This window comes from Lepidochelys olivacea, assembly GCF_965140295.1.
Source record: "Lepidochelys olivacea isolate rLepOli2 genome assembly, chromosome: 1".
NCBI lineage: Eukaryota > Metazoa > Chordata > Testudines > Cheloniidae > Lepidochelys > Lepidochelys olivacea.
In genome coordinates this window covers 7,073,474-7,085,870 of record NC_140411.1, presented here as the reverse complement: position 1 = coordinate 7,085,870, position 12,397 = coordinate 7,073,474, and the positions used below count along the sequence as shown (strand labels likewise).

Sequence of the window (12,397 nt, the reverse complement as noted above, 5' to 3'; positions counted from 1 at the left end):
TCAAGAAAGCAGAATTCAGACTGGAACCGGTGCAGAGAAGTGCCCCTAGGATAGTCAGAGCAATGGAGGGCCTGGCTTATGAGGAGACTGGAAGAGCTTGGCTGGTTGAGCCTAAGACAACACAGGCTGAGCAGGGATCAGATTGTTCTATAAAAACATTGGGGCAGGGGAGGGGTAAACACCAGGGCAGGAGACGAGCTCCTGAAGCTGAAGGACAGTGTTGGCACAAGAACAAACGGGGATCAACTGGTCAAGAGAAAACTGAGGCTGGAAAGGAGAACGAGGCTTCTGACCATCCGAGCAGGGAGGTTCTGGAACAGCCTCCCAACAGGACCAGTGGAGATTGGGGGACAAAAGCTGAGCTTGTTTTCAGATGGAGCTGTGACGCTGTATGGAATCTGGGGGACACTTTAGAATATTATGAATAACAATATTGTAAAATTGCAATGAGTTATGCTAGATATGCCATGTAAGATATCTTCAAAAATGTTATAATTTGCCAGATATGATAATCTTGTTTATATGCTTGTATCACCTCTGTATTATGAGTTATAGTCAAACTTGTGCTATGCTTCTGAGTGACATCCCAGACAGTCTGGCATCAGCACTGTGTAACCTGCTTGATGGCCCATTAAAGGACCATCAGCTGTACAATTGACCCATTGAGAGAAGGCAGATACACCTTATGACTCAGCAAGGCATGCAGGGGCGTGCCTATGGACAGAAAAGGCTTCCAAGCCATGTGCTGGGCAGCTCCTGTTTGAAACAAAGGAAGCACAAGCCTTCTGGCAAAAGACTATAAAAGGCAGCTGCATCTTCTCCATTTTGTCTTCTCCATTTTGTCTTCTTACCTCTGGAGGACTATTACTACCAACTGAAGCTCTGCACAAAGGATTGAATGACCCATCCAAACTGTGTCCAGAGAAGGTTAAGGGGTGACTTCATCACAGTCTGTAAGTACCTGAATGGGGAACAAAAGCTTAACAATGGGCCCTTCAGTCTTGCAGAGAAAGTTATAGCAGGATCCAATGGCTGGAAGCTGAAGCTGGACACATTCAGACTGGAACTAAGGTGTAATTTTTTTAACAATGAGGGTAATTAATCATTGGAACAATTTACCAAGGGACCTGGTAGATTTTCCATCACTGAAAACTGTTAAATCACGGCAGGAGGTTGTTTTAACAGCTCTGCTCTAGGAGTTATTGTGAGGCAGGTCTCTGGCCTGTGCTAGGCAGGGGGCCGGACAAGGTGCTCACAGTGGTGTCTTCTGGTCTTGGGATCTGCCCAGTGGTGTTACTAGCACAGCCCTGCTGCATGGGGTGTTGTACTGACAAATAGGTTACAGACTGAGAGGCGCTCGGACACTGCGATAACTGGGGCCAGAGCTACGTGCCTTAGGGAGATTTCAGCTCTGTTTGCCTCATAATAATAATTTGGGGCACTGGTTGGAGAACTGAACTGAACTCTTCCCAACACCCCTTGGTGATGAGGCCTGTCATTAGCACAGCCCCCTTTGATGAGGGAGTTCTGGGCCCCTCCTCCAGCTCGGCAGCAATAGTGGGAATCAGGATGTGGTTTCAGAGAGTGAAGGGTCTGGAGAGTGTCACCTGGCTGAACAGAGCCCAGTGGGGCTGCCCTTCAGTCTGATCCTGACCCCCACCCCCTCCATGAACAGTGAGAGCTGGTCCAGCGCTGGAGATCGACCTCACACCCTGCATCCAAATTTTCATCATCACCAAGTTTGGGGGTAGCAGGATCAGGGGGAGGGGGTTGTTTTGGTGCAATAGAAAGTTAGCAGCAGGCATTTGGAGCTGGGCTTGGGTTACACCCCTTTCTTTTAAGAATGTGCATGGCCTTGCTTACCCTGTGTATGCACGTCTCATGCCTGATCAAGAGGAGGAGACCCTCTGAGCTGTGCCTGCCATAACAGTACCTGTTATGTCCAGATGTCTGTGGCATAACCCTGTTCCATACCCCAGTGCAGAGGGAAATAACGTCTCTGCACTAATGGATTGTGTGACCAGAAATGTCCACTAACTAACCTTCAGTGCCTTCGTTTATGGGTGCTCCACCTGAGGTAGGGCCAGAAGCGCCCCCTTTGGGGATTTTATTGGCAGTCTCGCACTATTTCCTGTTTTTCTTAAAGCCCCAACTTCTGGGATCTAGACACCACACAGGAATCTCTGCTTTCAGGTTTTTTTTAAAACTTTTTTTTTTGTTTTTTTTAAAGTGAATTGCAGAAAAGCTAGAAAACCTGATGCAGGTGCACCCCAAAGGTTCAGACACCAATGCAAATGAAAGTGAACCCCACATTAGTATATTTTAAAATCTCATTATTTTTAAATCAATCTCATGTTTTTTTTTTTTTTTTGCTGGGCATGACTCATACTTGTTGTGTGCGGCTTGGTGATCATGTGTACATGGTTCAAAAGATCTGAAAAGCAACTAGCAAATAACACAAAAACTAAAAGCACATTTTTAAAGTACATCAGAAGCAGTAAGCCTACCAAATACTGAGGGGGGCCACTGGAAGATCGAGGGGTTAAAGGAGCACTCAAGGAAGACAAGACCTTTGCAGAAAGGCTAAGTGGACTCTTTGCATCGGTCTTCACTACAGATGATGTGAGGGAGATTCTCAAACCTGAGCCATTCTTTCTAGGTGACAAATCTGAGGAACCGTCCCACACTGAGGTGTGAGTAGAGGAGGTTTTGGAACAAACTGATAAATTAAAGCGTAATAAGTCACCAGAACCAGATGGGATTCACCCAAGAGTTCTGAAGAACTCAAATACCAAATTGAAGAACTATTAACTGTGGTATGTAACCTATCACTTAAATCAGCCTCTGTACCAGATGATTGGAGCTGTGATGCTGATTTTTTAAAAAAGGCGCCAAAGGAGATCTTGGCAACTACAGGCTGGTAAGCCTAACTTCTGTACCAGGCAAATTTGCTGAAGCTATAGTAAAGAACAGAATGAACACACTTTGTTGGGGAAGAATCAACACAGCTTTTCAAAGGGAAATCCTGCCTCTCCAATTTATTATAATTCTTTGAGGGGTCAACAAACATGTGGGCAACGGTGATACAGGGCACACAGTGTACTTGGACTTTCAGAAAGTCTTTGACAAGGTCCCTCATGAAAGGCTCCTAAGAAAAGTAAGCAGTCATGGAATAAGAGGGAAGGTTCTCTCCTGGATCAGTAACTGTTTAAAAGTTAGGAAACAAAGGGAAGCAATAAATGGTCAGTTTTCAGAATGGAGAGCGGTAAATAGTGGTGCCCCCCAGGGGTCTGTACTGGGACCAGTCCTATTCAACATATTCATAAATTATCTGGAAAAAAGAGGTAAAGAGGGAGGTGGCAAAATGTGCAGATGATAAAAAGCTACTCAATATATACTTCAGGGTTTCCTCCCCACTCTGAACACTAGGGTACAGATATGGGGATCCACATGAAAGACACCCTAAGCTTATTTCTACCAGCTTAGGTTAAAACTTCCCCAAGGCACAATTTTTTTGCCCTTGGAGGGTATGCTGCCACCACCAAGTGATTTAACAAAGAATCAGAGAAAGGACCACTTGGAGTTTCTATTCACCAAAATATCTCCCCAAGCCCTTACACCTCCTTTCCTGGGGAGGCTAGAGAATAATATCCTAACCAATTGATTACAAAGTGATCACAAACCCAAACCATTGGGTCTTAGGACAATAGAGAAATCAGTCAGGTTCTTAAAAGAAACAAAATTTTATTAGAAAGAAAAAAGGTAAAAGAAGCACCTCTGTAAAATTAGAATGGAAGCTAATCTCAAAGGGCAATCAGATTTAAAACACAGAGGATTTCCCTCTGGGCAAAACTTTAAAGCTACAAAAAGAAAACCAGGAATAGACCTTCCTCTCAGCACAGAGAAATTCACAAGCCATAACAAAAGTAAACTAATGCATTTCCTTGCTAGTACTTACTAATTCTAATGGAGTTGGATTGCCTGTTTTCTTGATCTCTCTCCAGCAAGCACCCAGAATAGACAGACAAAGCCTTCCCCCCCTCCCCCCGACACCAGATTTGAAAGTCTCTTGTCCTCTTATTGCTCCTTTTGGTCAGGTGCCAGCCAAGTTACTTGAGCTTCTTAACCCTTTACAGGTAAAAGGATTTTGTGCCTCTGGCCAGGAGGGATTTTATAGTACTGTATACAGGAAGGTTGTTACCCTTCTCTTTATATTTATGACAATACATAAATCCAAAGAAGATTATGAAGAGTTACAAAGGGGGATCTCACAAAATGGGTTAACTGGGCAATAAAATGTCAGATGAAATTCAGTGTTGATAAGTGCAAAGCAATACACATTGGAAAACATAATCCCAACTAGCCACACAAAATGATGGGATCTAAATTAGCTGTTTTTAGAGAAAAAAGAGATCTTGGAGTCATTGTGGATAGTTCTCTGAAAACATCCACTCCATGTGCTGCAGCAGTCAAAAAACACTAACAGAATGTTGAGAATCATTAAGAAAGGGATAGGTAATAAGGCAGAAACTATATTGCCTCTATATAAATCCCTGGTATGCCCACATCTTGAATACTGCATGCAGTTCTGGTCGCCCCATCTCAAAAAAAAGATATATTGGAATAGGAAACAGTACAGAGAAGGGTGACAAAAAATATTTAGGGGTATGGAACAGTTTCCATACGAAAAGAGATTGGGATTGTTCAGCTTGCAAAAGAGATGAGTAAGGGGGGGCGTATAATCGAGGTCTATAAAATCATGATTGGTGTGGAGGAAGTATATAAGGAAAGTGTTATTTACCCCTTCACAAATGCTAGGGGTCACCCAATGAAGTTAGTAGGCACCAGGTTTAAAACAAACAAAAGAAAGTACTTTTTCACACAATGAACAGTCAGCCTGAGGAACTCATTGCCAGGGGTTGTTTTGAAGGCCAAAAGTATAACTGATCCAAAAAAGAACTAGATAAGTTCATGGAGGATAGGACCATCAATAGGTGTTAGCCAAGGTGGTCAGAGACACAACCTCATGCTCTGGGTGTCTCTAAACCTCTGAGAGCAGACAATGGGGGATGGATCACTTGATAATTGCCCTGTTCTGGTCATCCCATCTGAAGTATCTGCACAGGCCACGGTCAGAAGACAGGACACTGGGCTAGATGGGCCATGGGTCTGACTTAATATGGCTTTTCTTATGTTCTTAAATTTCTCCACTGGGGGATGGGCTCCTGCAATCAAGCCTTTTCCAGGGGCTTCCTCTGTTATAGAGCTGGCTTAGCCACCCTAGCAGATGTCCAGGAGTTGCTCAGTGTGGGAGGGTGATGGGGAGCTAGTGCTGCCACCTAGGGGTGTGGTGGTGTAGCACAAAGGACAGAGGCTCATGGTCTGATCTAGAGCTGGGCTGGAAAACAGTCTCCCCCCCAACCCCCGGAATATTTTGACCCAAACTGAAATGTTTCCTTTTTCATTCACTTCTTGGGGTGAGGTTTCATAGAAAATGGATCATTCTCTGAAACCTCAGTTGACATGATGCTGCCAAGCTGCAGCTGCCTGGATTTCCAGGAGAAATTGGAGGCTTTTCATCTGCATCTCCCTCGTAATGTAAATGAAGGTTTTGCTGACAGAGTCTCTGGCTGCACTCTAGGTATGGAAAGGTCGAAACCTCCCGACCAGTCCGTGGCTGGGGTACTGTGCCCATCCGCTACTCTAACCAGCCCTCCCATCTCTGTGCAGTCCCCTCCACAGTGTACAACGCCCCCCTCAGCAGATCCTGCTGGAGGTGGCTAGAGTGACAGGCCCTGGTAGCATATCTCTGATGAACCTGTGCTAGCAGGGAGCTGGAGAGGGTTGTGGAGGCACAGAGATTTTGGGTGGGCCTCGCTAGATCACTGAGATCTGTGCATAACTTTGGGGACCATAGATCCTGGGGCCCCCTTTTCATTTTCATTCCTCAGAGACAAGGGAAGGGACCTCCCATCCTGGAACGATCGGAGGGAAATTTCCATGTAGGGAGCCATGTGGACTCTCCCATCCCTGGCCTGAACCCTGGGTTTGTAATGCATGGAAGGGGGCTGCTGGGGAAAAATCTAGTCCTATATTATTATTATAATTATTCTCTTTTATATTATTTCAGAAAGATCACAGCTGTGATTTACCACTCAGCTGCCCCCGAGGTAGTCATGGGACGAAACAGAACCACAGGAATTGTGATGAAAAGCCCAGATTCCAGGAGCAGAGCCTGCAGCAGGGCTTGGGCTGCAGTTCAGTTGGGTAGCATCACCACACATCCCCTGTGATTTGGGCTCCTGCAGTTTGCTATTGGCCACGATGGGGGTTAAATCTGGTGCACAATAAGCCAAGCAGGTGAGGTTCCCTGATGGCCAAGTGACTCCAAGGAGTCGTGTAAGCATGCTTCATAAAGGAAGTTGCCTCCCTGATCTCAACAGATACTGCCTGCTGCCTATGCAATCTCCCCAGTGACTCTCTGTCCTTTACGGTGAAGACCTCTGGTGTCAGCAGCTCCCCTTCAGCAGGAACTGGGTACGCTGGCAGGTTTCACTACCTTTAAAATGTGAAGTGAAGGGGAAAGGCTGCAAACCGTTTCCATTTTCAGATGTTCTGTGCAGAGGCAGAGGACTCAGCGGGGCTGTCGGGGTGACTCAGTGACAAGGCTGGAGGGCAGGCAGCGCTAGGTAGCTTGGGAACCCCTCCCCCACATCTGCCCATGTTCCAGGGTGGGCTATTCAAGCTACACAGAAATCTGACATTCAGAGCAAAGTTGTAATGTTCAAACCCTGATTCCCCGAGTCAGGATTTCTCTAGGGGTCTCATGTCTAGAGGTGCCCTGTGCTCTGGGCCTGATCCTGCCAGGGGCTGAGAGAGAGGTGATCCCACGGAATATCAGTGACTAGTTCCCAAATCGCCTCAGGTTTATTTGCACCTGGAAATGTAATCACAAATGAATTTTCAAAGATGTTATTCTCTGACTTAATTGTGAGCATAGGAATTCACACCTGATTGCTTTGTGACAACAGATCCGATGAGGCATATTTCTACTTCCTGGCTAGCTGAGGTCTCCAGCCTTCTGCACTGTAGCTACCCCTCACGGTTACAGGGCTACCTGGATCTCTGTCCCCTCTCTGGTCTCTGAGTGCCAGATGACAGGCCTCATAGCCTTCCCTGTGAGGGGGCTAAATCCCTCCATTCTTCCACCCCCAGACTGAGCCCTGGGCTACAGCACACTGCTTGACGACTGTGATTGCCGAACTGGACCGAGTGCATTCGGCACCTGTGGTTCTTCCCTTTAGTAGTCTGTGACTAGTGGTGGGACGAGTGACGAGCCAGCCTTCTTGAACCAAAACACTGTTTAATCTGAACAGTAAGAATAAAACATAATGTGGCAGAATAAGAGGGTTTTCAAACAACAGTCTGTACACATCTGTAACCCCAAACCCTCCCGCTCTGATGGGGATGCAGGCAGGCCCAGGACCTTCAGATTTCCCCAGCGCTCTCTGTGCCTGTCAGCTCTGAATTGTTTCTCAGCAACAGATGCTCCAGCTGTGGACAGATTCCCAGTGCTGGGAATATGCTCCTCACAGCTTGCAGCTCTGGTGTTGTCTCTCGTTCTCCCTGAAGTGCTGACTGAGTGATGGCTTTTCTTGAGCTGTTGCTTCCCTTTCTGCTTATTTTTCGCAGTCTGCTATTAAACTAAGAAGATCCAAACTGGTTTCACCTAATATAGCCATAACAAAAATATCCGAATAGTTAACCCAATATAGCTACACAGCAAACATCCCAAGAACTGGACTTAACATACACATTCTTTATGGCAGCTCAGCTTCATGTCTGTCCCAATGCCATTCCCAGGTGCTACTTATTTTATGAATTCAGGGTGGAGGGGGGGCAGAGAGGGTAGGAGAAGAGAGAGAGAGAGAGAGAGAGAGAGATTCTTTTCATGTGTGAAATGCAGTTTCATTTCCATGAATACTCATGCATCTGACTTTGAAATCCACTTCCTGCAAACCCCCATCGTGCCTGAATGACCAGTGCTGGGGTTACTACGTACTAGAGAGTGAGAGCTCAGGGAATTAATATTTTCTACACTGATCCCAGTGCCTGTTACCACTCCGGAGACAGACTACAGACTGACAGAACAGAACCTGAGGAGAACCAGTCAGCTATTAACCTAGGGACAGGGGAGCTACTAGACTTCTGTTTGCTGACAAGGGACTGAATGAGGGGTGAGATACTGCGATCTGTTCAGGTTGTGAAGAAATCCAGAAGACAGATGCTACATTTTAAGTCCCACTCTAACCTGAGAACTCATCTCTGAAAGCAGATCAGAGGGGAAAGAATGAGTTGACATGTGTGTACTAAAGTACAGTTGTGTGAATGTTATGCCAAAACATTGTAATACAAATAATACAAAGCAAACTTTCATGACATGTATGTATATTGAAAGCCAGCAGAAGAGTTGTTGGAATCTCTCTATGGGAAGGAGCATTGGAACTTTACTGCTCAAGAAGAACAGGAGGACTTGTGGCACCTTAGAGACTAACACATTTATTTGAGCATGAGCTTTCGTGACCTACAGCTCACTTCATCGGATGAATTCAGTGGAAAATACAGTAGGGGGAATTTATATACACAGAAAACATGAAACAATGGGTGTTACCGTACACACTGTAAGGAGAGTGATCAGGTAAGGTGAGCTATTACCAGCAGGAGAGAAAAAAAACCTTTTGTAGTGATAATCAGGGTGGGCCATTTCCAGCAGTTGACAAGAACATGTGAGGAACAGTGGGGGTGGGGGGGCATGGGGAAATAGTTTTACTTTGTGTAGTGACACATCCACTCCCAGTCTTTATTCAAGCCTAAGTGAATTGAATCCAGTTTGCAAATTAATTCCAATTCAGCATTCTCTCGTTGGAGTCTGTTTTTGAAGGTTCTTTTTGTTGCAATATTGCCACGTTTAGGTCTGTAATCAAGTGACCAGAAAGATTGAAGTGTTCTCCGACTGTTTTTTTAAATGTTATAAGTCTTGACATCTGATTTGTGTCCATTTATTCTTTTACGTAGAGATTGTCCGGTTTGGCCAATTTACATGGCAGAGGGGCATTGCTGGCACATGATGGCACATGTCACATTGGTGGATGTGCAGATGAATGAGCCTCTGATATTGTGGCTGATGTGATTAGGCCCTGTGATGGTGTCCCCTGAATAGATATGTGGGCACCGTTGGCAACAGGCTTTGTTGCAAGGATAGGTTCCTGGGTTAGTGGTTCTGTTGTGTGGTGTGTGATTGCTGGTGAGTATTTGCTTCAGGTTGGGGAGCTGTCTGTAAGCAAGGACTGGCCTGTCTCCCAAGATCTGTGAGAGTGATGGGTCGTCCTTCAGGATAAGTTGTAGATCCTTGATGATGCGTTGGAGAGGTTTTAGTTGGGGGCTGAAGGTGATGGCTAGTGGTGTTCTGTTATTTTCTTTGTTGGGCCTGTCCTGTAGTAGGTAACTTCTGGGTACTCTTCTGGCCCTGTCAATCTGTTTCTTCACTTCAGCAGGTGGGTACTGTAGTTGTAAGAATGCTTGATAGAGATCTTGTAGATGTTTGTCTCTGTCTGAGGGGTTGGAGCAAATGCAGTTGTTTCGTAGAGCTTGGCTGTAGACAATGGATCATGTGGTGTGGTCTGGATGAAAGCTGGAGGCATGTAGGTAAGTATAGTGGTCAGTAGGTTTCCAGTAAGAAACCTACCACTCCTGCTGGTAATAGCTCACCTTACCTGATCACTCTCCTTACAGTGTGTATGGTAACACCCATTGTTTCATGTTCTCTGTGTATATAAATTCCCCCTACTGTATTTTCCACTGAATTCATCCGATGAAGTGAGCTGTAGCTCAGGAAAGCTTATGCTCAAATAAATGTGTTTGTCTCTAAGGTGCCACAAGTCCTCCTTTTCTTTTTGTGGATACAGACTAACATTCCTGCTACTCTGAGACCTGTTTACTGCTTAATGGCTTTTATGTAGAAAGTATTTCAGAAGTACTCCAAATACTGTTGGCAAAGGGTTTGTGCTATTAACACTTTGTTTAGTGAAGAGCTGTATGATATTATTTCCTGGTAATCGACCAGAAGCTGTTTCTAACACTTACATTCAGGGTCGTGCACTCAATAACTCTGCAATACCTGTGCAAGTCTTTCCAACATGTCAGGAGAGACCAGGACTGCTGGCCTGTGTTTCAGCAAAGAGTAGAGCTGAGGTGGTGGAAAGGGGAGTGTAATAGTGGTTGTACGGCATTAACTCCTATCACATGTTGTACGAGCTTAGCTAAAGTAACTTACACACTCAACTGGATATTAGTGCAGACCTAGTGTTTGCACCATGCATGCATTTGTGACGCCAACCTGTCACCCGCCCGGCTGAAGTAACTGTCTGTGTTAACTTGTAACCTGCCAGATCTCTACAGACACTTTCATGGGGAGAAGATGCAGATCCTGTGAGGATGAAGAGAAGTCTGTAGGATGTTGAACTCTCTAGATTCAGTCAGCACTGGCCAGGGAAAGCACTTCAGCTTCTCTTGGAGGGATGCTTGGGGATCAGCACATATATTGAATTTACACATGTAAATCTGGCGTGATGCAGTTAAAATCAATGTTATTGAATTAAGCACCTGGCCCTAAGAATTTCTCCCATGTGCTACAAAGAGGCAGTGGAAAAAATTGAACTCTCAGGACTAGAGAAAATAAAAAAAATAATACATATAATGATGCTACGAAACACATTTATAAACACTTTCAATGCAGGACAGAGAAATACATTGACGGTTTTCACCATGCACATACCATGTGTTTACACACATGTCATGCTACAATGGGCCACACTCAGAAGTGGAGGGCCAGAAAGAGTGTCTGTAGGAAGGTCACAATTGTAAAATCACAAAGTGCTCAAGTAGGCTGCGGAACTCCAAACCACCAGATATCAATGGGGCCAAGAGCTTTGCAGGATTCAAAGTGGGATGGGATGTTTATATGGGTAACCAAAAAATCCAATTATACTGGTGAAGATTTTTTTTTTAAGTCTTAGAATTCCAATAAACTCTTCCTGATTTACACCACAAAATATGTCTAACTAGTGGGTGTCAGGGGTAATTTTCAATGAGAGCAGGTTATCTCATAGTGGCCCATTGCAGGGCTTCTTCCACCTTCCTCTGAAGCATCTAGAACTGGCCACTGGATACTGGGCTAGATGGACTATAGGTCTGATCCAGTCTGGGAATGCCTATGTTCCTATCAGTGGTGTAAATCGAAGACTATGTTTTTGCTGATCTTCCTTGAGCTCTTTGCTGTCTTTAAATATCCACTGAGAGCAGAATGATGTCTCGTTAAATATCATCTAGTCTCTTATTCTTTCTCCTTTCAGGAAGGAAAGTTCAGAACTCCTCGGACCTGCCCAGTACATTATGTCAGCTGTCAATGACACCACATCCAACTCTATAGTGTTCCTTCTCACTGGCATACCTGGGCTGAAAGAAGTCCATCTCTGGATCTCTATCCCCTTCTTTTTAATGTATATTATTTCAGTAGTAGGAAATTTAGTCATTCTGTTCATTATAAAAAACAGATCCAAGCCTCCATGAGCCCATGTACATTTTCCTTTCTATGTTGTCCATCATGGACCTTGGCTTATCCATAGCCACCATGCTGACAACACTGGGCACATTCTTGTTTAACTCTAGGGAGATCAGCCTCGATGCTTGTTTCACCCAGCTGTTCTTCATCCACTCGCTTTCAAAAATTGAATCCTCCATGCTCCTGTTGATGGCCTTTGACCGCTTCATCGCGATCCGTAACCCGCTGAGATATACCTCCATCTTAACCCTGCCAAGAATAGCCAAGATGGGACTGGTGCTTGTACTAAGAGGGATGGCTGTAATACTCCCACATCCCTTTCTCCTGAAACAATTCCAATACTGTCGAGCCAATGTCCTCTCCCATTCCTACTGCCTGCACCAAGACGTTATGAAGAGGGTGTGTTCAGACATCAGAGTCAACTACATCTATGGGTTGTTTCTTACATTCTTCACGGTGGGGCTGGATTCACTGCTCATCTTTCTCTCGTATGTGATGATCCTCAAAACAGTGCTGAGCATCACATCCCACAGGGAGTGCCTCAGAGCCCTGAACACCTGCATCTCCCTCCTCTGTGCCGTCCTGCTCTTCTACACACCAGAGATTGGCCTTGCTGTGATACACAGATTTGGGAATAGCTCTTCTCACTTGCTTCAGATTCTACTGGGCTACGTCTCCCGGCTTGTCCCGCCCCTGATTAATCCAATTGTGTACAGCATGAAAAGCAAACATCTTCGTGCCAGGATAATCAGGGTGTTCGTCAAGTGAAGGGTCAGT

At 45.2% G+C, this 12,397-nt stretch overlaps 1 protein-coding gene and 1 pseudogene across 2 annotated transcripts in view; one reads left to right on the top strand and one right to left on the bottom strand.

Moving 5' to 3' along the window:
* LOC311513771 (olfactory receptor 51G2-like) overlaps positions 1 to 12,397 on the bottom strand; it is a gene marked incomplete at both ends in the record, with an annotated part of 350,119 nt that overhangs the window by 280,442 nt on the left and 57,280 nt on the right. The window lies entirely within an intron of this gene.
* LOC311513736 (olfactory receptor 51G2-like) lies at positions 11,452 to 12,388 on the top strand (annotated as a pseudogene). Its single transcript has one exon. The product of its transcript is annotated as an olfactory receptor 51G2-like (transcript).